Genomic DNA, 26,203 nt, shown 5'->3' on the forward strand with positions numbered 1-26,203 from the left:
GCTTTTCTTATTGGAAGAAAAAGAACCTACAAATTACATTTCATAATGTTTTACAAACTGAACAGTTAATTTTAGTGTGGTCTACTGCAAGTTGAGTGATAGATGCACATGGAAAACTGGGTTCATATATTACTTTAAGCCACAAACCAGTTTTTAAACAAATTGTAATAGCTAAGTTCATGCAACATATGAAATGAAAACGAAATGAGTTGAATTTGTGCAACGTGTAAATCGAGCCTACTTTTCAGGGGCGCTGGCCCTGCCTTTAGGCAGAGTAAGACCACCAAAGATGAGTTAGGAGTTGTTCGTTCCCTAAACTTAGGCAACATACTCTATTACAGAGAGCTGTACACATTGCATGAACTTCTCAAATTCCCTAGGTGTCCAACCTTGGCGACTTTAAGACGCATGGACTTCAACTTCCAGAATTGCCAAGTTGCCAAGGTTGGACATGCCTGCCCTAGAATGACTTGCTTCCAGCCAGGCTTGGTGTCCCAGAATGTGTCTCACCACCAGCATTCAAAATAGTGCCGTACCCAATCCTTGGCACTAAATAAGATTGTAACTAAACAAGTGTATGCACTTATAATGTAAGTGATCCGCACTGATACTTTCCTCAGTCCTTTCAGGTCATCATCCCCATTTCTCATATAAAGTGGTATTTTATTGGACAAAGTTTAGAACATAAGGCTTTACTCTGTTGTGACATAAGCCAATTTGTAATGTCAATCTGTTCATCTAGAAGAGCCTCTAGTTCAGGGGTATCAAACTCACAGCGTCAAGGCAGCATCACATGATGTATCGGGACTTTTTTCCCCTTCATTAAATTGGGCGTGGGCTTGGTCAATGCTTGATGCATCTGGCCCGCGGGCCGCGAGTTTGATAGGCGTGCTCTAGTTGTTCCTTGCTGGGTGTTCTTATTTCCTATGCACCTCCACAATCTCTCTTACATCACCTTTTTTGCTGAGCAGCTAGGCATTATTTTCAAGTCCTCAATAGGGCCTGTTACCCGTCTGTCATTGTGCAGGTGGATTAAAAACAGCATTTCTTTTTGTGCACATCTCCAAGGATGCCTCACCCTTGAATTTAGAAAGATGAGGAAAAAAATTCAGCCCTTCTAGGCTGCTTGCACAATAAGTACTCTGACCTCAATTGATCTGAAGACTTCACGCTTTGTGAGAGTGACAGAGGTTTACATCCCCCCAGAGCCATTTTCATTCATTGGCATGTGGGTTTAAATGAAATCTGAAAATTATTTATAGATCACTGAGGCTTTGGCAGAGAGAATTAGCTTCAGTTCAAGCCTATTGCTTGCTCTAGAGCAGTTTTTCTCAAACCTGGCCACTTTAAAATATGTGGACTTCAACTCCCAGAATTCCCCAGCCAGCATGGGAGTTGAACTCCACACATCTTAAGGTGGCCAAGTTTGAGAAATACCGCTCTAGAGCAATCTGATTTTGTCTTCACTCTTGTTGTGCCACATCTCTCTTTTTTATAACTCTATATCATTCATAGCTGGAATGCCTGAGGCTCATGACAAATATAATCCAACATATCTGGAGAAGATACGGTTAGGAATGATACTGTTGAGTCCCTTGGCATGTCTTTCAATTCTTCAGTAGAAGCTTCATCAGATTCTTTGTGTACATTCCTTGAAATATTATTGGAATTATTTTAATGTGTAATATACAATCTGTAGCTGGGCACATAATGGTTTTTTGCCTAGGATGTACAAAGTTTTAGACTCCGTGGACTAAACTTTGGGTGGAAATTGTGCATGCTGTAAAGAGTTTCTTTCTTGTCCCTGTTAATGCATTGTGTAGCCTAACTATAGATAAGACTGGCCCATTTATCAAATCAGGCAACTGTCTAGAGGCCAAAATTCCAGCAGAAACAGAAAGGGCTTAGAGACAACAGCAGTTTGTTATTGAGGATGGATAAATCAGGCAATTTCCATCTGTATCTTTGCATGCATACGCCTCTCAAACTATTAATACTTTCACATTAATTTATAATCTGGTTAAAAATCTATGATGTAAATATTTTAGATTTGAAGAATATATTTAAATGCATATTTCAAAAGGTACTTCTTTTCAAAAGATTTCCAACCCTGGGTTTTAGCAATTTCTTGAGCTGAGAAGTCTATTGGGACATTTGTGAACAGTAAAAGCTGGGAGATCATTGCTTTCCTGCATATTCGCCTAGGAGAAACGTTGGTTTGGTTGGTGTCTTTGTGAGGTTTTGGGCGACAACTCTCACAATGCCTAATTATTTATGTGTGCTGTAATGCAAAATACTCTGAGAATGTGCCCTGGGTTTAAGTTATATGGATTCCAGATCAGAATTTGCAGTGATGACATTTCTCAAGCAGCCCTGCTACCTGTTTCTGCTTTCCTTATCCTGATGCCCTCAATGTTTAATTGTTCCCATTTATAAATTTAGTTGGGAATTCTTAGAATTGTCGCCCCAACACATTTGTGAAGAACCACAACAGAGGAGGCAGGCCTATCCTTGGTTTTTTTTTTTTTTAAATGCTACAGAAACAATTTAGCAGATATGAAATGGGCAAAAAAAATCTCAGGGGAAATGAGCCAAAGCCAGCCTTGTGATGATTGCTTGATTCCTCTGCAAGCCCACAGAGATTTAGCTGTAAAAGCGAAGAAATGTAGAAATTAGATGCAAAAGCCTTCTGATTAATTCTGGATTATTTAAATCATGACTCATGAGCAGAAAGGTAAACAGGAACATTTTAATTTGCATAGGGTATTACAAGTCTTTGAGGTAGAATTTGGTCACACCTGGAGAGAAGGAGCTCCTGTGATCTGAAACTTTTGTTCTCTCAACCTTCTCCTGGATGTATTTAAAATCACCTTGTCTTCCTCTGTCCCCTTCTTGGGAACTCAGCACCAGAATGGCTACATGTAAATATCTAATCTCTTGATTACCTTCACATTTTGGATGCCATGTTGCATAATTGATGAAGGGGATGGGTGGAGGAGAAGAAAAATATAATGGTCACCACACTACAAAAAAGATGTTTGGACTTTGGGAAAAGTTCGGAGAAGAACAACTAAGATGATCAAAGGCCTGGAAACTAAAACATATGAAGAACGGCTGCAGGATTTGGGTTTGGCTAGTCTAGGGAAAAGAAGGACTAAGAGGGACATGGTACCAGTATTCCAGTATTTGAGGGGCTGCCACAAAGAAGAGGGGTCAAATTATTCTCCAAAGCACAGGAGGGCAGGACAAGAAACAATGGATGGAAACTAATCAAAGAGAGAAGCAACCTGGAATTAAGGAGAAACTTCCTAACCGTTGAGGACAATTAACCAGTGGAACAGCTTGCCTTCAGAAATTGTGGGCACTTCATCACTGGAGGTTTTTAGGAAGAGACTGGACAATCACTTGTCTGAAATGGTACAGGGTCTCCTGCCAGCGTAGGGGGCTGGACTAGAAGATCTCCAAGGTCCCTTCCAGCTCTATTCTGTTCTAAGAAGATATTTTGTATTTCTCATCGCATATTTTATTCTCATTAAGTGAATTATCATTTCCATTCTATTAATGGTGCAGTGCTGGAAGAAAAGACAATGAGAGTGTGCCTTCACGGGCTCCCTGTGAACCTGATCTACAGTGCGCTAACTTGTCATTCCCAGTTCGAAAGCAAGCTCATGTTTATATGCACATTTGTAACAGGTCTGGGGATCAAAATAAATTAGGAATAGTACCGCAGGACACTTGCCAAGGTGGCCTTAAGTACCCAAACCCTTTAATGCCAGCTTTTTTGCCCTGCTCACTTCAACATACTCCCACTGCTCCAGAGTGAATCAGCTCAAAGCCTATTGTAGAGAAAATTACTGGTGGCTGCTATCCAACCAACCGCTGGCCAGATGACAAACCTCTCCTATTTTCTTTCCCACCAACAATGATCAATTAATGAATGTACTTACTTTGTTGGGTTATGGACACTTCACACCAAGCCAAGATTTGTTTTAATCAATGTTTGTTAAACAAATCCGGTCTTACAGATCAATATAGTAATCATGGCTAGTTTAGCCTTTTTCCTGGCCTGTTGTGATTTTTTTTTTTTACCAGGACTCAGATGAAATGAGCTCAACAAATTAACCAGAATTCTGGAATGTGTGATAACTACATGCCAGGATTTATAAAATTAAAAAAAAAAAACATTTTCTACAGATAATCCTTTTCTACGACCAATTGAGCCCAACATTTCTGCTACAAAGTGAGACATTTGTTAAATTAGTTTTGTCCTATTTTATGACCTTTATTGCCACAGTTGTTAAGGGAATCATTGCAGTTATTAAGTTAGTCACACGGTTGTTAGGTGAATCTGGCTTTCCCACTGACTTTGCTTGTCAGAAGGTCGCAAATAGGGATCATCATCACATGACCCTGGAACACTCCAAACATCATAAATGTGAGACAGTTGCCAAAAGTCTGAATTTTGATCACGTGACCATGGGGATGTTGCAACAGTTGTAAGTGTGAAAAATTGTCATAAGTCACTTTTTTCTCTGATGTTGTAACTTTGAACAGTCACTAAATGAACTGTTGAAAGTTGAGGACTACCTGTAATGTAGGTTCTTGGAAAAAAATGTTTTCTCAGGATGATTCATCTGTTTGCCATAATGCAATGTTAATAAACCATTTTACTGCTTAGTATTTATTAATTGTATGCAGACCCCACCTTTCCTTGCGTTGACCAGAAGGGAGATTCATCCTTGCTTTAGCCCCACAACAGCATTTTGTGGGGTAAATTGGATTGACAAGTCAGCCAATAAATTCCATGTCCAAGTGAGGATTTGAACTTGATTCTTCCTGTCCCAGTCCAATACCTGAATCACTGTTTAATCCTGGCTCTTTATGTCTAGTCCCTATGAATGAGAAGGGCAAGGATTGCACTGTGGCCAGTCCCTCTGAAATTGGGAAAGAAATTAGGGCCTCTTGCTCCATGTGTATTCCCATAAAAATATACTGCATTATTCCTGGTTAAATAGAAGACATGTAAGTTAGGTGCATCATATTAAGGTAACTTAAGCTGAAACAAATTCCATACTTACTTAGCAAATATGTACACAAGATTACAGAAATTTCAGTATAAACTCATGCAGTTGTAATTAGAAGCAATTGCCATTGAATTAAGTGCGATAAATTGGCATAGAACTATAGATTATTTTAATAATCCACAAATATTGCATTGTCTCAGCGAAAATACAAAACTTTATTCCTAGATTGTGTGTGTAGTTATTTTGTGATGGTTTCTACATGTTTTAAATCCCTATACACTATTTTTCTTTTTTCTGTATTGATCATTCATCAGAATAAATTATGGTGATCACTCTATAGTCTGACCAACTACAGACCTCACTGCTTTCCTGCTCTGTTTGCACTAATGTTCCAAGCTCAGGGAGCACCAAGAACCCCTAATGTCGATCTAAATCATTGTAGTACAAGACAAAAAGATGGTCAAGAGATTAACTCCAGGGCATTATTTTGTGTTATTTTTCATTTAACCATGGAAAGAACAAAACTATATTTTAGACTTCAAACCAATAGCAACTTACCTGGGAGAAAGCTCTGTTAAATGCAATGTAGATGGTAGCCATATTTACACCACATCCTAAACAATGGTCATCTGACTTATGTTTATTGACTTACTCAGTTGCCTGAGTTTGCATACTTTATTTATTTATTTAGTCAGTCAGTCAATTAATTTATGTAGCAACTCATCTTGGTGCCCCTGCGTGCATGCACGCATGCACACACATACACATATATATGCATATGCATATTCATATTCATATTCATACATACATACATACATACATACATACATACATAAATACAAATACATAATTGCTGAGAGAAACAAACCATCATCCACATAGCTAGGAAACATATTCCTTCACACACTTGGGGCCCCCAGGCTCAAGCGTATATTTTACCGAACCCTAAATGAAATACGCAGGTTTGCTATGTTTTGTGCAACATACTGAACAACAACTTGTCATCTCCCTTTTAGCCTACCATGCTATGCAGTCCCCTTCAATACACAGGACTGTGCAGTTCATTGATTCATGCATTTAATTTAACCACCTTTCAATTGATTAAATAGATTGTATCAGTTATTTGGCCAGCAAATGTTTTAGAAAATGATTAGTTAATTTAAGTTTCATGCAAGTCCTTATGAAGAAGGGGGGAGGGGTTGTCATCTTAGAACAGGCATTTCGGCTTCTTGTTAACCACAGCAACAAATCTAAATTTGTACTAACACTCATATATACATTTTAGAAAAATAAGAAAATTGTATCAATTGCATCATAAAAATCAGAGACCAAAATATCACTTAAATGTCCAATAATACTAGCAGCAATAATACTAGCCAGTTAAATGTATCAGCCTGAACCTAGTGCTAAATGCTATGGTTATTGGGAGCCAATCATAGATTCAATCATAGAAGCGTCATGGAAAAAGCTATACATTAATTGTTGCCTGCATAACCTTCTCAGAGCAGAGATCAAGTAGGCCAACTCAAGCTGGAAAAAAAGGTACCAGCTCTACCTCCTCCAGCCGGATTCTTCTCAAATTTACAGAATAGCCCCAATTTTGGAATGTGCTATGAACTTTGTGCAAGTTAGTCCAACTCCCTCCCCAACAATAATTGAGCTACAAAGGTTCATGGCTCTCTTGGGTTGAGTCAGATTATTATCAGTCCATCCATTTCATCAATTTTCTGTCCTGAATGGCAGAGGCTCTCAGTTTTGTGAGAAAGGACTCTTTCCCAAGCTGCCTGGAAATGTCAGGGATTGAATCAGAAATCCTTGTCTTGCTACAGATGTGTGAAGTGTGCCTGGAGCTATAATTCTTCTGTTTCAACAATTCCAAGATGTCCTATTTAGGAATGTGGTCCTATTTGATCCAAATGCAAAGAGTTATAAGATTTACATGTATAAGATATTAAGGGACATCACAGACATATTATAGATATTATATAGATGAATATAAGGGACGTGGTGGCTCAGTGGCTAAGACGCTGAGCTTGTCAATCGAAAGGTTGGCAGTTCAGCAGTTCAAATCCCTACTGCCGCATAATGGGGTGAGCTCCCATTATTTGTCCCAGCTTCTGCCAACCTAGCAGTTCTAAAGCACATAAAAATGCAAATAGAAAAATAGGGACCACCTTTAGTGGGAAGGTAACAGCGTTCTGTGCGCCTTTGGCGTTTTGTCATACTGGCCACATGACCACGGAGATGTCTTCGGACACGCTGGCTCTTCAGCTTTGAAACGGAGATGAGCACCGCCCCCTATAGTCGGGAACGACTAGCACATATGTGCGAGGGGAACCTTTACCTTTACCTATAGATGAATACAAGGTAGCATCGCTAGCATTGATTATGTTATCTAGTTTGGGTAATGAAACATCTGTAAGAAAACAATCGAGGACCCTTCATTTTTACCCTCTGCTACAAATATTCTGCTTTACTGATAGATGAATATGTTTACAAACTTGAGGAGACAGTATGTCTGAAGATACAGTGAACTGAAAAGCCGTTCTAGAACCCATAACAAAATCAAATCTTGACTCTGTGAATATAATAAGCATCACAGCAGAATTAATGGCAGCCTTCCTCTTGCTGATGGATGGACAGAGTTATTCTGCAGTTCAACTGTGTCACATTGAATCACTGCAGAATCCTGGAGACAATCTATCAAAGCCAGTGGCTGAAACAACTGTCACACAGGACCCCTTCAGACATACCCTGCAGATATTGCTGTAGTGAGAGCAAAGGTGACTATAGGGAAGGACAGTTGCCACTAGTTGTTGAGACTGCAGGCAAGCCCATATTATGCCTTGATCCATATGATTAGTTGAAGAGACCAGGGACAACTGTACAGGCTTGCTGCCAGACAGACAGACCTATGAATATATTCTGCAGCAAAGGCACAACTCACACTTGTACAAACTCAGTCTCTGCCCTCTCCTCAGCTGTAGCTTTGCTCTCTTTCCTAAGAGGGAAGCAGTGTCAGCTCCTATATGAATCAGAGCAGCAGAGCAAAGTGGGGCTAAATGGGGGGGGGGGGTAGGTGGGATGCCTACTGAATTATGCATGGTGCCAGAAAGCTTTTATCTATGTGGACAAAGGCCCAAAGCCAGCCAGATGGGCTTTCTGCTTTACCCGTACTTTCCTCGCGCTTGTATTTTATCTTTACTCCCAGCTTGTAATTCAGCCCAAATATCAGAGAAGGCTGGGAGATTAATTTTCTTGGTTTGCAAGGCAAAGACGAAGAGATGTTGTATTGTATGTGTGAACTGCACTCACATTAGACGTCCAGCTGTTTAATCGACAGAAGGAGCCTACAAAGAGTTGGGGAAGAATTAAAAAAAAATCTACAGTGTCAATGGGAAAAATCAAAGACAATTTCATGGTTCGGAGGTACCTATCATTCTGTGTATGTGAATTAATGCATGAGAATAAATGAATGCATTTGGCAGAAATGAACTGTGTGTTTTTCAATACACCTATATATGATACATGCGCACTTTCCATTACAACCGCATGCTGCTAATTAATCACTCACCCAGTGCTTTGCCAGTCATATGTACTAGGTGCTTACTATATACAGAGGCTAATTTTATGTTAGTTATTGTCAACTTTGTAGTGGCCTTGTGCCCTTGGCAGCAGTATGTCTATAGGCATTAGCAGGATCTCTCTATGCTATCTCAGATTGAGTCCAGTAGTTGAAACCATTAACACAAATTACACAATTCATTTCAATTGCACATGATGACACTTGCCACCTTTTGGCCTCCTTTCCTCCACCACCAAATGCTCAAATTGTCATTCCCTGACTTTTATGTTAATCCAGTTTGAAGGTATCCTGCCTTCGAAAGGAATCCTGTCCTAAAGTAAACCATAAGAGTTTCTTCCTTCTGTTAGAAAAAAAAAATCTGCACTGTTTCATCCATAACTACTAAGATTAGTGAGTTAATAAAAGATTGAGTGTATTAGGTTAAGTACTGCAGTCCAACAAATCAGTCTTACCAGCCTGGCATCCTTTGATAAGGTGAACTACAGCCCTTAAATATCAGAGTTAACATACTCAGTCTTTAATTTAGGATTCCTTTATTGTTCTTCCTGAGATGTGTCCTTTCTCTTACTGGAGGAAGAACATCATTAGCCTCATCATAATCACAATCGTAATAAACATTCCTTTCTACATCTTATTCTTTGTGCATGCCATATACATAGACACACACACACACACACACACACACACACACAGTCTATCCTTGTTCATTAACGGTGATTTTGCTATATATCAGCCTCGTACCTTTCCCAGCTGAGCCCAATCTGTTTCAGCAACATCCCCAACATCAAAGGTTCTAAGTCATAATTAGTAATTTATGCAGCTCCTAATCAATGTTGAATGTGAATTTTTTAATCCTTCTGGCTTTGTGTCAGGAACAGTCTTCTTCTGAGTTGGTTTTTCATCAGGAATTAAAAAAAAAACCCGCCTTGGTGACAGGACAGCCTACGTGGCTGCAGGCATCATGGGTCTTCTGGGGAAAAACTAACAAAGTCAAGCATGTGCCAACTGCAGGCTGGCACACACACACATACACACAAATGGCATGTAGCTGGGAATCTCAAATCATGATATGCCAGTTGACGAGAGCAGGTATCAGGAAAATCCACATATATGGGGAATGGAATGGTTATTCCATTCCCCAGTGATTTCAACAGAAAGGAGCCTTCCATGGTAGCTAGTGTGAGAAGTCTGAAGTGACCGCATTATGGTGGCACAGTGATCAGAATGCAGTATTGCAGGCTAACTCTGCCCACAGCCTGGAGTTCGATCCTGATGGGAACAAGGTTGATTCAGCCTTCCATTCTTCCGCTTTTGGTAAAAATGAGAACCCAGATTGTTGGGGGCAATATGCTGACACTGTAAATTGCCCAGAGAGGGCTGTAAAGTACTATACATAGAATAGAATAGAATAGAATTCTTTATTGGCCAAGTGTGATTGGACACCCAAGGAATTTGTCTTTGGTGCATATGCTCTCAGTGTACATAAAAAGACAAGATACATTTGTTAAGAATCATAAGGTACAACACTTAATGACAGTCATAGGGTACAAATAAGCAATCAAATCATACTAGGAAACAATATAAATTGTAAGGATACAGCAACAAGTTACAGTCATACAGTCATAAATGGGAGGAGATGGGTGACAGGAATGATGAGAAGATTAATAGTAATAGTAATGCAGACTTAGTGAATAGTTCGACAGTTGGGGTAGTACATAAATCTAAGTGCTATTATAAAGTAGACATGGATCTCTACTCCTTGAATCCAAAGGAGTTATTGCTTCCAGGAATTGGCCAAAGTGATGTTTTGTAACCAAAGCTGAAAATGACACTTTCCTCCCCAAAATGCCATACTTATCTGTTCTCTCTCCACATTTCTCCTATTGTGCAATAAACCACCATGGATAAGATACTTTACATCACGTGCTCTTCATGAACCAAAAATCACTTTTCTAATGCTAAACAATAATGAATAATAACAAAGTAGCATTCCTGGCATCTTTGCAGTGTGCACGCACACACATGTGCTTCGTGGACTTACTTACAGTACTTCAAAGGGCTGATTGGAAGGCATAGCTACAAAAGGTATAAGAAAATAGGTAAGCCGGCCACAAATTCTCTTTAGAAGAGGCCAGCTAGCACATAATTGTAAACCAAGGTTGGCTAAGTAGAATTGGATACGGTTAATAGCTGGATAAGAGCCCCCTGGGAATTCCCAAGGCTGTAGGCTAGTTGACAACAACAACAAAAAAACCCCAAAAGGCAGCTTCCATTATTGCCAAGCAAATTACTCAAGGATGTTTATGAAGTCACCAGCAATTGAACTCAAAGGAAAGTTAAACTCTGAGTCTTGTTCCTGGAGATCTGGCAGGATCCAATCTGGGTCGGTCACCAAGACCAGAGATTTAGTCTTCCGAGCTTTCAGACTCATAGAGCCCATCTTCAGGGAACTTCTCTCTACCAGAATGGTGATCCGGTTGGTGTATGTGCCAGTTGTTACATACAATTGATTGTAAGTAACAATTGATTGGCTTTCTCCTCTGGCTTGTTGCTATCTGCCTTTAACATCCCACCATTCGGCAGAAAAATATCCACCACGGAGTGGCTCTGACCTCATTCCACAATTCTGAGATTCTGGGTTTCTCTAGGTTGGATGGTCTGTGTGGCCTCACATTTCCTTTTTGGGCATCTCACCAGTTTGCTCTATACAGAATTGTGCAAATTCTCCCCCTTTTCTTCACCATGTAAAACGGTGAAAGTTTCTTCTCTTTTCCTCATCTGGTTCAAAGCTGGAAGAAGAATTATTCTGAGGGGTGGAGAGAGATGATGAGTATAAAAGGAGTTCAGGAAACATATCCCTGATAGAGAGTTCAAGCACTGGAAGGGAAATGGTTGCACGGGAGATGGCTAGCGACAAAAGGGCATGTGATTTCTCCACGCTTCTCCAAATGATCAACATGCAACAAATACCCAGCCTTTGTTCTACAGCAGTGGAGGAAAAAGAATTACAGATTTTTACCTACCAGTAGAATGGTGGTTGGGCATTTTCAGATTCCAAATAGGAGAAAGATGGTTTTTATTAGCCCTGGTGGTGGCATAATGTGATTTAATTCCTGGGGACAAGAAGAAATCAATATCATGCAGTTGAGGAGGAAGCTTGGTGCTGCTGGGTTATGATAGTACTGCTGTCAGCTGCAAATGTGGAGAGGGCCTTTGGTGTTCCTCATGGCAGGCGGCAAGGAAAGACAAGAAGATGAGAGGTCAGAGGTGGCTATTATGTGGCAATTAGCAGCTTCAAGCAGAAAGAGGATAGTGCAGAGATGAGTTCAGAGGGATCATGGCCCAAAGTCAGTATGGGAGAGGGAGATAAAAGAATCCCCACACAATTACACATTTTGCAGTTCTCTGAATGGCAAGACTTCCAGAGATAGCATTAGGCCTACGTTAGATGAAGGACCAGTAAAAATTCCTGGTTTTTTACCTGGTATTTCCTGGTATTTAAGTTTATTAACTTAAGTTTAAGTTTATTAACAAATATATAAAAGCAAACCTGAATGGTTTAATCTCTAACATACACAGAATCATAGCGATGATCTTATACTACCACTGTTAGATTGTTCGTATTTTTTTAAAGACTCAGGAGACCTACAGATAAAGGCAGGTTTATAATTTTCCCCTCTTCACCTTCAGTCTTTCACACAGCAACACTCCTGTACAGACCTACCTAGCTCAAAGCCTAGCTGGAATATTTGTGGTGGCTGAGAAATATAAAAGATTGAAAAAAAAATAGGTTTTCCAATATTACTCTTAATTTTTTTAAAATTAATCAAGGCACACAGCCTTAACCTTATTTTGATTTAACTTTTCCCCTTTCAGTCCCTTCCCTTTTCTTGCTTTTCAACATCTGTAATTTATTGTTTTCCTCCCACATGGTCATGGATGACCAAAGGTAACTAAGAGGACTGTAGTTTTCTTCTCTTAAGTGGATCCATGGTCATTGTGTAATATCCGGTTGTCTCCTGCACATTCACACATATAATTAGTCCCGTATTAATCCTGTGGATTGCCATACATTTCATTCCTTTTCAGCCTCAGCTTAATGAAGGCTTATTCTTTGAGTATTCCCTTTTCCTTAATAATATAATGAACCTTCCTCAAAAGGAGAATCAAATGCCCCACATTAGAGCTTCCGAAAGAACAGCCTAGATTTGCCAACATATACTTTTTGTTTTCCTGAGCTCATTTTCTGGCTCTTTTTTAAAAAGACTGTCTCCCTTTTTTCCCTCATTCCACCACACAGAGAGACAGAATTCACACATAACACTAAGTCTTGGCCAGGGGTGGGTTCTACTTACCTTTACTACCGGTTTGCAACGGGGCCGCGTGCTCACTCGCGCTTCACTCGCGTGCACTCTTCTGCTCAAGTACAGAAGCTTCTGCGCATGCGCAGAAGCATTTTGATGACGTCAGGGTTGGTGGGTGGAGCCTCCCACCAGTTTTACTACTGGTTCTATAGAACTGGTGCGAACCGGGGGCAACCCACCACTGGTCTTGGCTCATATTATAATAAACAATTAAATCTCCTTCAAGTCAAATGTAATTCCCAATGACTGTAACCAACAATTGTTTGGTAGGTGCCAACCACTGCAAGCTTATTGGTGTTCTTGGGTTCCATGGTGTAGGTATTTGAGATAGGTCACAGATTAAGATACCACATCACAAAGAGCTGTCACTGAAATTTCTGGTTACCACTCTAACTTGTTTACGTATGATTTCCTAAATAATGGAAATAATGATAATTTGACTAGAAAGTAATTTTGAAGCCATGATTTGGCTGCATGTTGCTCGTAACCAGTGGTGAAATCCTCCATGGGTTGCCACTGGTTCTCTGCCCGCACATGTGCACACTGTGCACACACACATGCGCAGTGCGCACCAAACGCACGCTTCGCATGGAAAAAGGAGGCTTTGAAGGTAAGTAGAACAGCGAGGGGGGAGGAACAGCTGTGCCACGCGATTTAGATTCGCTAGAAAGCAAGATTTCCTGCTTTATAAATTGCGTGGCACAGCTGATTGTCGGAAATACTGGTTTAGACAAACCAATAGCTTTTATTACTAGCAGTTCATCTGAACCGGTGCGAACCGGTAGCATTTCACCCCTGCTCGTAACTATATTTTCTCTTAGATACATTTTTAAGAGTACATTACATAATGTCTGAAAAACATCCCCACAAACACACACAAGGATAAATTTCTTTTTTAATACCATTATTTATGGAAAACATAGTTGAGTGTGCTTCCTTGATAAAGGATTTCACTGAGTGTAAATGTGCCCTGAGCAGTTGTCCTTTGGGGATAAGATCTTGTGTGTATACCTGTGAATGTGTTTGTGTACATGAACCCATTGCAGAGCCCTGCTGCATCCCTATAACTTTCCCCAATATATAATTTTTAGCTTTACTAAGCTTTAACTTTACACCACCACCTCCTCCTCCTCCCCCCTCCTCCTCCTCTTCCTCCTCTCAGGAAGTTCAGACTCACCAAGCCTAAATAATAGCAGCTGAATCTAAACAACCTCTCTGCACAGGTATATAAATCAGCACAGCAAGACCAGTAGGAACCAAGCCGCAGGATACTTCTGATAAGCCCAATTGCTAAAACTTCCCACAGACCAGAAAGAGCCTTTGATCTCTCTGAAGTTACCTCATCCTTTACACAGGCTATTTGTCAGGAGGCAAAGAAAAGATAATAAAATGGATGCAAACAGACGACAGTGCAGCAGGCTGAGTTTCTTTCCCAAGCCTGCGTTTGCCATAAGGAACTCTCTGCAGTTTATCCATGCTCACGCCAAGTTAGGATGCACAATCTGATTATACGCAGCCTGCCATTTGAATATGCAGGGTCATCCAGCTGTTGATGAAGACTGAATTTTCTCTAAATATGCAAATCAGCTCCCCTAGTAGACCTGATAGGTTTATAGATCAGTGGGACCGGAAGCCATGGGTTAGGGTTTGTTTGTTTTTTTCTCCATTAGAAATGCTTCAATGCTGTCGGTGGAAGCTGCATTCCATGTGGCACATAATTTAGTTTTTCCCTTCATTAGAATCAGTGGGTCATTGTTTCCAATTAATGTGATGTTTGTAAACCAATATACTGTATCCGGGAGGAAGATGACTTAAGAGCATTCCTCTATTCCCAAAGAAAGAATGGCTTAAAAAAGAAAATCATCAGCCTCCCACAGCATATGCTCAGTGATTTTAAAGCCATTTTTTTTATTATTCCTCAGTTATTAATAAGCAAATGTTTTTAAGGAGAAAAAGGTCCTTTAAAGAAAACTCATAATACACAATTCTGGTCACTTTCCTATCAATTTCTGTTCTGGATGCAGTCAAATTCCACTTCTTCCCTTTCTTCCAATCTATTGTTAAATAGATACTTATTTATGGGAGGGGGTGATTGGAGTAGGCTCATATAGATTATCTAAAAATACATGATTAATGGAGTGAAAATCCAGAGAAGTCCTGGAGAATCAACAGAGTTCCTATTTTTCTTTCGGTGCAGACAATTAATCAAGGTGAAGATCAAACAGTCATCATCTTGAATTCTGGCTGCAAGACAGAATGAAATGGATCTAGATAATCCATTTCACAGAGAAGTGCCTGAGGGAATTGATGTATTACCGACTGCTCAACCCACCTTGGCTAAAACAAAAATGATACGTTTACAACTAGCCTCTACTCCTAAATAAAGCTCATGGGAAGGTAGAATATATTTAGCAAAGTATTTGCACTTGTTTTGAAAAAGGAAGGTGGCATTTTTCCATTCTGCCATAGCTGTCTCCTAATAATAACCAAAATATTTTTGTTACTATTAAATCATCATTATTCTGAAGTGGAATGAACCCAATTTAACATTGTGAATGAAATTTAAAGGCTCAAAGCATGCCTATAAAAACTCTTTTGATAGTCATAAATCATTTCCGTGTTAAAACAAAAACACAGAAACGTTTTTTTGATAGCTTTCAAGGTCATCAGCTGTTCACAACTGAAAGGTCAAAAAAACCCAGCTTTGTAAGGGAGTCCCTAGACATCTTTATTATTAATTAATTTATTAATTTATTAATTTATTTATTTATTTATTTATTTATTTATTTATTTATTTATTTATTTATTTATTTATTTATTTATTTATTTATTTATAATTTATATACCGCCCTTCTCCCGGAGGACTCAGGGCGGTGTACAGCCACAAATAAGAAACATAAAATACAAACATTAAAAACAATTAAAAGAATATATATCTATTTGGCCCCATAATTTAAAAAGTGACAAACCAATTAAAAACATTTAAAAAAATTTTAAGCCAGCCTGGCTTGCTGGAAAAGGAAAGTTTTAAGGGCATGGCGGAGGGCACCGAGGTCTTGGATTCTCCTTATCTCTGGGGGCAGCTGATTCCAGAGGGTAGGTGCCCCCACAGAGAAGGCCCTCCCCCTGGGGGTCACCAGCCTACATTGTTTGGCTGATGGCACCCCAAGGAGGCCCTCTCTGTGGGAGCGCACAGGTCGATGGGAGGTCATCGGTAGCAGCAGGCGGTCTCAAAGATAACTAGGTCCTGTGCCATGGAGCGCTTTCAAGGTGGTAACCAAAACCTTGAAGTGCACCCGGAAGACCACTGGGAGCCAATGCAGCTCATGCAGGAGAGGTGTTATGGGCAGATTATCAATTATTCTATCCACAATCCTGAAAATACTCTGCAAAATTATCACAGTAAGCAGAGGTGGTATTCAGCTGGTTCGGACCGGTTCACCAGAACCCGTAGCAGAAATTGCGGGTGGGCCCGGCCCGGCCCAGCACTATGCTGGCCTATTTAGGCACATTTTGAAGTCGCACGCATGTGTGCAAGCCACGCAGGCAAACACAGCGCATGTGTGGAAGGCCGTGCACACACTCACATTTGTATACTGGTAGGGAAAGTAAGTGAATACCACCCCTCTTGTGACGTAGGCTTACTGAGTCATTACAATACAGAATTAGTCCCAAACAAACCTATTTTATTGTAACAGCTGCAAATTATGTTCATTCCCAGATGAGTCCCAATTAGTTGCAAAACAAGTCCTTCAGAAGAAGTCCTTCAGAATAATCACCAACCTTTATCTTCTTTGACACCCTGCCAAAGGCCTTACTTGGCAAAGCCCCATGGAGTTCAGAAACAAACAAGAGATGCCGACTGGAAACAGGTTTAGCAATGTTGCTTTCCTGCAAAAAGGCGCAACTGCCTTCGTTTCTTTAAGCCTTATGTGAGGGGCCAATCAACTCTTGGCCTTATTTCCAAGTCATCCCTTTTGCTTTAGCTGCTCTTGCCTTCTGGCAGCTCTGCGCATGCGTGCACTAGGAACAGGCTCTTCTTGTTCCTCTGCCTCTCTACTGTCCGACTCGGGGGGCTTCAGAGTCCGCACATCACTCCCAGGTGGCCCTGGCCCCATCTCTGCCTCCGACACAGAGCCCTCATCCGGGTCTACTCCAGACTCCAGGACTAGCCTGTGTTCCTCCCCAGCCTCCTCACTGTCCGATTCCGCTGTCAGCTCCGCAGGCTGCTGGTGGATCACAACAACCTCTGACAGTAAGCCACCAAGGGTCGTAACAATCTCCAATGGATAGGGATTGGAAAGAAGACCTTTTTCTTTTCTTTTCTTTTCTTTTCTTTTTACCATTGGTTGGGAAATTCACTAAAGAAAAAGGACTGTGCAAAGGGGGAAGCTATCCTCCCTGCCACCACCATCCTTGATCAGGTTTTCAAATGGGCTCTGGTTCATCTAATGTTCAATTCCATTAATCATGAATTTTTCTCCCTTTGCTGCGTATGATTAGTATCTGGAATAGTTGGCAGGGCAATTCAGGACAAAAGAATGGAATTATCTCTTTCCTTTCTTCCTTTTCATTTGACTAATTTGCTGCTATTGGAGTTGTGTTTGAGCTCAGGAATGATTGAGAGCCCCAGTGTGGGTATATTGGTTGCAGCTCTGCACTCCAGAAGGCTGCTGTGAAGATAAGAGATAAACACTCCTTTTATCACCTAGAAATGGTAAATTAGGCACGTGGAAAGCTCCAGTCTGCAGCCATAACCCAGCCCCACATTGGTTTCAGATGTAGCCTAGAGGCTTCTTAGAGAGACAAAATCTCTTCTCCTAAGTATCTGACCTCAGCTCTTTTTCTCAGGTCCCGATCACCATCCCTTAGCCCATATCCAAGAAAACACTCTCGTCAACAGCTAATCAGAGATTAAAATGTATTCTTGCTCGGCAAGGCTTAATCCTCATTGTTGTAAATTAATCCTGTTTTATAGTGTCACTGCTGCATGGGAGCATGGGGAGGATACTTTAGAGATGGAAGGTCTAAGCTTTCATTTTTCTAAAACCATATCCTCTCCTTGAAAATGTCCCCTCTGCATTACAATCCGGCTTTAAACTAACTTCCATTTTGTCCAGCTAAAGCTGTAATAAAACTTCATCGTCATGCCAAGAAGAGGTTGGTTTTTTTTAAAAAAATGGGGGTCACTGCAAAGGAGAGGAATAAGTGACTGTCCTTTGAAACTGCTTTACACAGAAGCAGATTCTTGATCTACCTAACTCAGTATTGCCTCTATTCTAGGAGACAATGATAATACACAACCTCGGTTTTGCTCCCTGACCTCTCTGAGGCAGGGGTGAAATCTAAAATTTGTTACTACCGGATCTGTGGGCGTGGCTTGGTGGGGTGGGGTGGGGGTAATGTGACTGGGTGGGCGTGGCCAATTTTTTTTTACTTTTAAAACCTTTTTTTACATGTAAAACCATGTAAAAAAATGCTTTCAAAAGGCTCTGACGATCCCAGCTGAGTTGCCTGATCGGCAGGCAACTCAGCTGGGATCGTCAGAGCTTGGATCGTCAGAGCCATTTAAAAGAAAAAAAGTTTTTTCTTTTAAATGGCTCTGACGATCCAAGCTAAATTGCCTGATTAGCAGGCAACTCAGCTGGGATCGTCAGAGCTTGGATCGTCAGAGCCATTAAAAGAAAAAACTTTTTTTCTTTTAAATGGCTCTGGTGATCCAAGCTGAGTTGCCTGATTAGCAGGCAACTCAGCTGGGATCGTCAGAACTTGGATCATCAGAGTCATTTAAAAGAAAAAAAAAGGCTCTGATGATCACGTGGTTCAGCTGGGCATGGGGGGCGGGGGCAGGGATTTTTGCTACCGATTCTCTGAACTGCCCGCCGCCATTGCTACCTACTCACCCGAGCCGGTCCGAACCGGGAGCATTTCACCCCTGCTCTGAGGGTGCTGGGAATTGTAGTTTTATCGATATCTGTTGCTTTACAGGCTCCCCTTTATTTTTCTATTAGGGAAACCTAGGACTTTCTCCACACACAGCATGTGCTCTTTTATTATCCATGGACAAAATTTAGCTGAGCCATATGATGCTTGTTGCTTATTACAACAACTGATAATCTGCCCCTTATTTATATTATTGCAACCTAGCTGACTGAACTTCAGCACCCTTGTGAACCTACCAGTGAGTATAAGAAGCCCAGGATTGCAAGATGATAGTAGTTTTTGCCTCTGATTTATTTCTGGCTCCCATTAAAATTACCATACCACGCATTTTGGTATCTGGAGGTGGGAGGGTGTCAGAAAGGCATCTGGGAATAACTAATTAGCAAATATCATGGATGATTTAAATTGGGGCCAGTGACAGCCAATCACACGTGATGGAGGTAGTGGGGGCAATGGGTGGGAAGAACATTCCACTTGACAGATAATATTTAATGCTATAAAGGAAAATACAAACCTCAGCCACCGGGTGGTGATTCATAAACACATACACAGAGTAACATTTAAAAATAAGTTGGACGCAATAGCAGCGCATCTGTTCTCCAGTTGGCAAAAGCATGTGATGCAAGGCAGATCATGTTGCTTGTCTGCTGCAATCTGTGCTGCACAGGGGACATCACTGATTTAACTCTCCTAAGTAAGAACCGGGTTCAGGCTAAGTAATACACGAATGATTCAAATAAACGAACAAACGTTTGGGATCTCTTGCTAGAAAACAAGCGTGTCAGAAGGGTGCAGATGCTATCACGTTTCATGATCCCTCTGCGCTTCTCATTTAATGCTCCCTGTCTTTAGCATTAAGCAATCATATATTTAGTCCAATTCTAATCACTTACCCACTCTAGCATTTTGCTAGTCTGTGGGGGAGTGTGGAAAGAATGAAAAGGCAATTCTTTAGATTCCCTACTGTTGATGTGAGACTGTGCAGTCTTGTATACCCATAGATATCCTTGCACATATCAATATCCCTTTCCCAATCCCCACCATTGTTGCTGGAAGGGAGGGAGAGATTTCAAAATAATAATAACAGAATAATAGGGTTGGAAGGGATCTTGGAGGTCTTCTAGTCCAACCCCTTGTCAAACAGAAGATCCTATACCTGTGATGGCGAACCTATGGCATCTGTGCCAGAAGTGGCATGCAGAGCCATCTCTCCGGGCATGCAAACCATCGCCTGTTGCTCTTCTGGGTTCCAGCGCGCCAGCCAGCTGGTCTTCACACACGCAGGAGTCCCGGAAACCAGAAGAAACCAGTTTCTGGTGCGCCTGTGCACTTGAAGATCAGGTAGCCGGTGTGCATGCACATGCTGGAAATGAGAAGAGCAGCCACCCGGTGCACACATGTGCACCGGACAACTGCTCTTCCGGTTTCCAGCACTGCCACACAGTTGAAGACCATCTGGCCGGCGTGCCAGAACCCGGAAGATCAACAGGTGATGGCTCGCATGCCTGGAGAGATGGCTCTGTGTGCCACTTCCGGCACATGTGCCATAGGTTCGCCATCACGGCAGAGGTGGGTTTCAGCAGGTTCTGGCCAGTTCTGGAGAACTGGTAGCAGAAAGTTTGAGTAGTTTGGAGAACCAGTAGTAAAAATTCTGACTGGCCCTGCCCCCATCTATTCTCTGCCTCCCAAGTCCCAGCTGATCGGGAAGAAATGGGGATTTTGCAGTAACCTTCCCCTGGATTGGGGTGGGGATGGAGATTTTACAATATCCTTCCCCTGCCATGCCCATCAAGCCACGCCCACCAAGCCATGTCATGCCCACCAAGCCACACCCACAGAACTGGTAGTAAAAAATTTTGAAACCCACCACTGCATTACGGGTATAGGGTCTTCTGTTTGACAGGGGGTTGGACTAGAATACCTCCAAGATCCCTTCCAACTCTATTATTCTGTTATTATTATTTTGAAATCTCTCCCTCCCTTCCAGCAACAATGGTGGGGATCCAGGGATTGGGAAAGGGATATTGATATGTGCCTTTTACATCTCTACCCAGTAGCTCACAATTTAGTATTGTGCCAGGACCTATAATTTAAAAAAAAAAAATATTTCAAAATATCCAGCAGGGGAAAAGACAGGGAAGCAGGCACGATTTATTTTTTAGAAATGTTCTGCTACAGCCAACCACCAGAGTCACAGGATAGCCAGCTATTACAAGAAGTATATCTCCATCCATACCTGATATTTTACATTTCCATTCTTATCACTAGAGACTGAAATGACCAATAGGGAACAGCTGTTTGCTTTTCTCAGTGTTGGGGTTGGGCATCCATACAGAACTTGCTTGCAAACCGTTCAGATTAAAAACAGTAACCCAAATCCAGGGTTTAAGGACCAAACATGCATCACAATTCACCACTACTCCTTATCCACCATTGGGCATACACTGGCAGCATCTCCATGTCCAGGCATTTGCAAGCCATCTGTCTGAAAGGGCTTGCATGCAACTGAAGGCATATGACAAATACTCTTGTATCACTCGTCCATATTTGGCTCATTTAGCATTCTTCATGGGTATCAGATGCAGGCCTGCCAACTTGCTCAGTTTGACAGAGAGACATTTAATGTTAAGGCTAATATCCTTCCTCTCCGCTTTCACTGATGTTTCCTAAGCAATGTTATTGTCAATTAACCTAAATTGCCCCCAGGTTTGAGCTCGATTTGCTAGATCAAGGCCAAAATAATAATTAAAACAACAACAACACAGTCTGGACACCTAGGCATAAAGCACTCCAGTTCATTCATATTTAGTCATGCTTTAAAATTAAATTTTGGGGACAGGAGACTTGGCTCAGAGGAAAAGAAAATGCACACTTAGAAAGTCTCTGCTTCATTTCCCAGTTGAAAAGATTCAGTTGTAGGCAATGGTAAGGGATCTTTTATTTGATATTGTGGAGAAAAACTGCCAGAATAACACTATATATTTTACAGAACCCCAAATCTTCAGTTTTAACAGGTTTTTATGAGCTCATGTGGTTGAATATTACACTCCAGCAACCCCGTTCAGGTCAAATGCACATTCAGCCATGAAACTAATCAGGTACATTAATACTATTTTCTCTCTTCTTAATCAACTTTGCAGGGTTAGGATGAAGATAAAATCGAGAGGGGAGCACATTACATACCCAATATAGAGTTTCTGAAAGAAAGGTACAATTTAAGTACAGTTCCTCTGCCTTTCTAGGAAATAGCGAGAAAACATTTTTACTTGGAAGTTATAGTAGCATTCTCCAACTTGGAAGCATCCTGATATGTTGGACCAAATCTTATAATTCCCATCCAATGTGAGCCAGATACTGGATGGCATCAAGTTGGAGAAGGTGAGGTTACATGTAGAAAAATTTTTTGCTCTCCTATGGAGCTCAGCAACTTATCTACCTGTTTCCTCAATGTCTATAGAGATTCTCAGTCATCCAGATCATGGTTGTCCCAAAGGTATCTTTTTTTTTTGCAAGAGGCAACTGGACTTTCTGGTTTTTCTTTGAAGACATTTCGCTTCTCATCCAAGAAGCTTCTTCATCTTCTGAAGCTTCTTGGATGAGGAGCGAAACTTCTTCAAAGAAAAACCAGAAAGTCCAGTTGCCTCTTGGGAAAAAAAAGCACTTTTGGGACTACCTGTTCCCTCCCATCTCCTCTTTTAACTCATTATTAAATACTTATTGATCAAATGCTGGCAAATTAGAAAATGCTAGCCTTGGGGCGCTGGTCTTAGAAAGCAAAGAAAGCAAAGAAAAAAAGAAGAAGCTATAGAGCACTGCACACCAGAGCAACTAGACACAAGAACAGTTTTTTCCTGAATGCCATCACTCTGCTAAACAAATAAGTCCCTCAACACTGTCAAACTATTTACTAAATTTGCACTACTATTCATCTTCTCATCGTTCCCACCACCCATTTCCTTCCACTTATGACTGTATGACTGTAATTTTGTTGCTTGTATCCTTACGATTTATATTGATATTGTTTCCTGATTGCTTATTTGTACCCTATGGCTATCATTAAGTGCTGTACCTTATGATTCTTGATGAATGTATCTTTTCTTTTATGTACACTGAGAGCATATGCACCAAAGACAAATTCCTTGTGTGTCCAATCACACTTGGCCAATAAAAAATTCTATTCTATTCTATTCTATTCTATTCAAAACAAAAAGGGCAGCAGCTAGAGGAGTGTAGGATACAACCAAATCTTCGGTTCCATTTCCAAACACGGAGAGATCCACACACATATAAGCCTCCTTTGGGCTGATAATTATCCTCCAGAGAAATCCAGCCCTTTCTACCCCAATGGCAACTTTTAACACAAGGCCAGCACTTCCCTTCTAATATGGTATTTACTGGAGATGGGCTGTTGCCATGGCAATTGCTCTCCTGGGTCTGAACTGCCCAGGAGGCTGACCTTCCCATTTAAGAAGAATTCAGAGGTCTCGTTCAGCAACTCTTGAAGAATTAGCTGCCCAGTGAGGGAAAGTGGATTTTGGAAAAGGGAAGTGAGAAGAAGTAGGTTTTCTCAGCCCTCTGGGATAAAGAAGCTGGCCTCGGCTTTGCCCGCCCATGTGGTTTGATTGCTTTGGGGGGTTTTTTAGGGGTTTTCTTGGAGTACAGAGGTGCAATTGAGCATCTAACATTTCAGTCTCTTGCTGTTCAGCTTGCTGGAACTAAACAGGCCTGCAGGGCCCCCAGGAGGGGCTGCAAATCTAATATTCCTCAGGCAGAGTTAATACCAATGGCAGCCAATGCATGGCTCTAATCTTTTCCCATTTTGCTTGTCTGCTACAGGATCTGACCTCCCTTTCAAGCTTTGAAGGCTGAGCCAAGCGGAGGCGGCGGGTTTGGCTAGAGATGAAGCCCCAGGAACAGCTGCCTCCACACTGATGAGAGTCAGGCCACTTCCCTCTCTAGCCTCGTCTTTGTAACCCAGCCCCACCCCCTCTCCGATCCAATCCAATAGCTTGCAGGTCTGCCACCAGCCTCCCATTTCACTTCAGTGCCAGCCGGTGGGCAGATTTAGATGTTCTGTTTCTTTAAACGGCTTTATACAGAAATGGCTATGTGGCAGCCGATCAGCTATACCAAGCACACAAAATGATTTTTCTCTGGCCCAGAAAAGACTGGACTGGAGAGGGTGGGTCGTTGATCCAGGTTTGACTCAGAATTATCACAGTCACTTGCTCTTCCTCTGGTAGCAGCTCCTCCCCCAAGTGTGTGGGTGCTTGGTTTATACGCAGAAACACATACAGGGAAACCAACCTAGGTGCTAAAAGAGGAGATTGTTGAGTATTGAATGACCATTCAAACGGACCAATTAGAATTAAGTAAAAGAAGCGGGAGATTTAGAAGATCGTCAATGGCTGAAACCGCGGACAGCTCCCTTTAAAAGGGGCTGCCGCGGCTAGGCATTCCATTGCTGTATTGGAGCTAATAAAGAGCTGTTACTGAAGTCACTGTCTGTGTCCTTTCTGTGCCCACTATCTTGCAGAGATAGTATCTATTGGGTACTGATAGTATACAACAGGTTAGTTAGTAGCCAATGGGTATTGATGCTGCATAAGGATCCCTTGTTGCAGAATAAGGAATTATTATGGTTGGTCGCCCAGTCAGCCAGATGTTTAGATTGGATTTGCGATTATCATCAACCTATTGAGTTCTTCCTTCCTAAGGACCCGGGCTAGGCAGATGTTGTTCTTTGATGGTGTTAAGTATTGTTGCAGGATGCAAGCTGTTCTCAGTAAAGCTGCCTTTTGCAATTGACTGATGGTGATTTATTGACGCCTATGGTGTTCAAGTAGTTCACCTATTATTATTGGTAACAGCTTTGTTTTCTTTTGCCACAGTCATTCTACTTCTATTTACAGGTCTTTATATTATTATTTGTTATTATTATGGCGCTTCCCAGCTCCCATCAATTCTGGATGTTTACAAATTGTTAAGAAACATTTTAAAACAAGGAAACAATGAAAAACTGAATTGAGAATTTATTTATTTTTTTAAAATTTGATTTATATGCCGCCCTTCTCCGAAGACTCAGGGCGGCTTACAATGTGCTCAGCAATAGCCTTCATCCTTTTGTATATTTATACAAAGTCAGCTTATTGCCCCCACAACTGGGTCCTCAATTTACCTACCTTAGAAAGGATGGAAGGCTGAGTCAACCTTGAGCCTTGGCGAGATTCGAACCCTGCAGTAATTGCAGGCAGCTGGTCTTAATAACCAGCTTAATAACAGGGTGCCTTAAACCCCTGTACTACCAAGGCTCAGAATGAATTGGGAATGAGCTAGTCTCTGCTTTTCTAGTCCCTTTTTCTGATTGAACCCTCCAGAATAACCTTCATATGCATAAATACTTAAGATGTTGGAAAACAATACAGGTAGTCCTCAACTTACAACCAGAATTGAGCCCAAAATTTATGTTGCCAAGTGAAAAATTTGTTAAGTGAGTTTTGCCTCATTTTATGACTTTTCTTGCCACAGTTGTTAAGAGAATCACTGTGGTTGTTAAATTAGTAATACAGTTGTTAAGTGAATCTGGCTTCCCCGTTGACTTTGCTGGTCAGAAGGTCACAAAAAGTGATCACATGACCCCAGGACACTGCAATGGTCATAAGTATGAAACAGTTATCAAGCATCTGAATTTTGATCACATGATCATGCAGATCTGCAAAGGTTGTAACTGTGAAAAATGGTCATAACTCAATTTTTCAGTGCCCTTGCAACTTCGAATGGTCACTAAATGTCTGTTGTAAATTGAGGACTACCTGTACGTAGAGCTTCTGAACTCCAGCAGATTTATCAGAAAAAGCAACCGTGAACTAAAAAGTTCTGATTGTTCCATTTTCAGGGCAATAGCCACTTGTAAAATGCAATTATATGTGTGTGTGTAGAAGGAGGGGGGAGATTGCTATTCCATATGGAAAATAGGATTTCATCTGCAAATGCAGCAAGTCCCATAGTTTTGTTACTCAACCTTCTTTTCACTGGGTTTGACAATTCTAGCTAGATCATATGCAGGTGCTGGAAAAGAAAAGCCAGGAAACACCACTTCTCAAAAGCCAAGGGTTGCAGACTATGGGCTCTGTGGGACAAAACCCAAGCATTTTAATTCCTGTAGCACAGTTGCAGCTTGTAGGAAGAAAATTTTATTTTATTTTATTTTATTTTATTTTATTTTATTTTATTTTATTTTATTTTATTTTATTTTATTTTATTTTATTTTATTTTATTTTATTTTA

This window comes from Pituophis catenifer, unplaced genomic scaffold, assembly GCF_029215685.1.
Source record: "Pituophis catenifer annectens isolate HBS135680 unplaced genomic scaffold, rPitCat1.0.hap2 SCAF_2, whole genome shotgun sequence".
NCBI lineage: Eukaryota > Metazoa > Chordata > Lepidosauria > Squamata > Colubridae > Pituophis > Pituophis catenifer.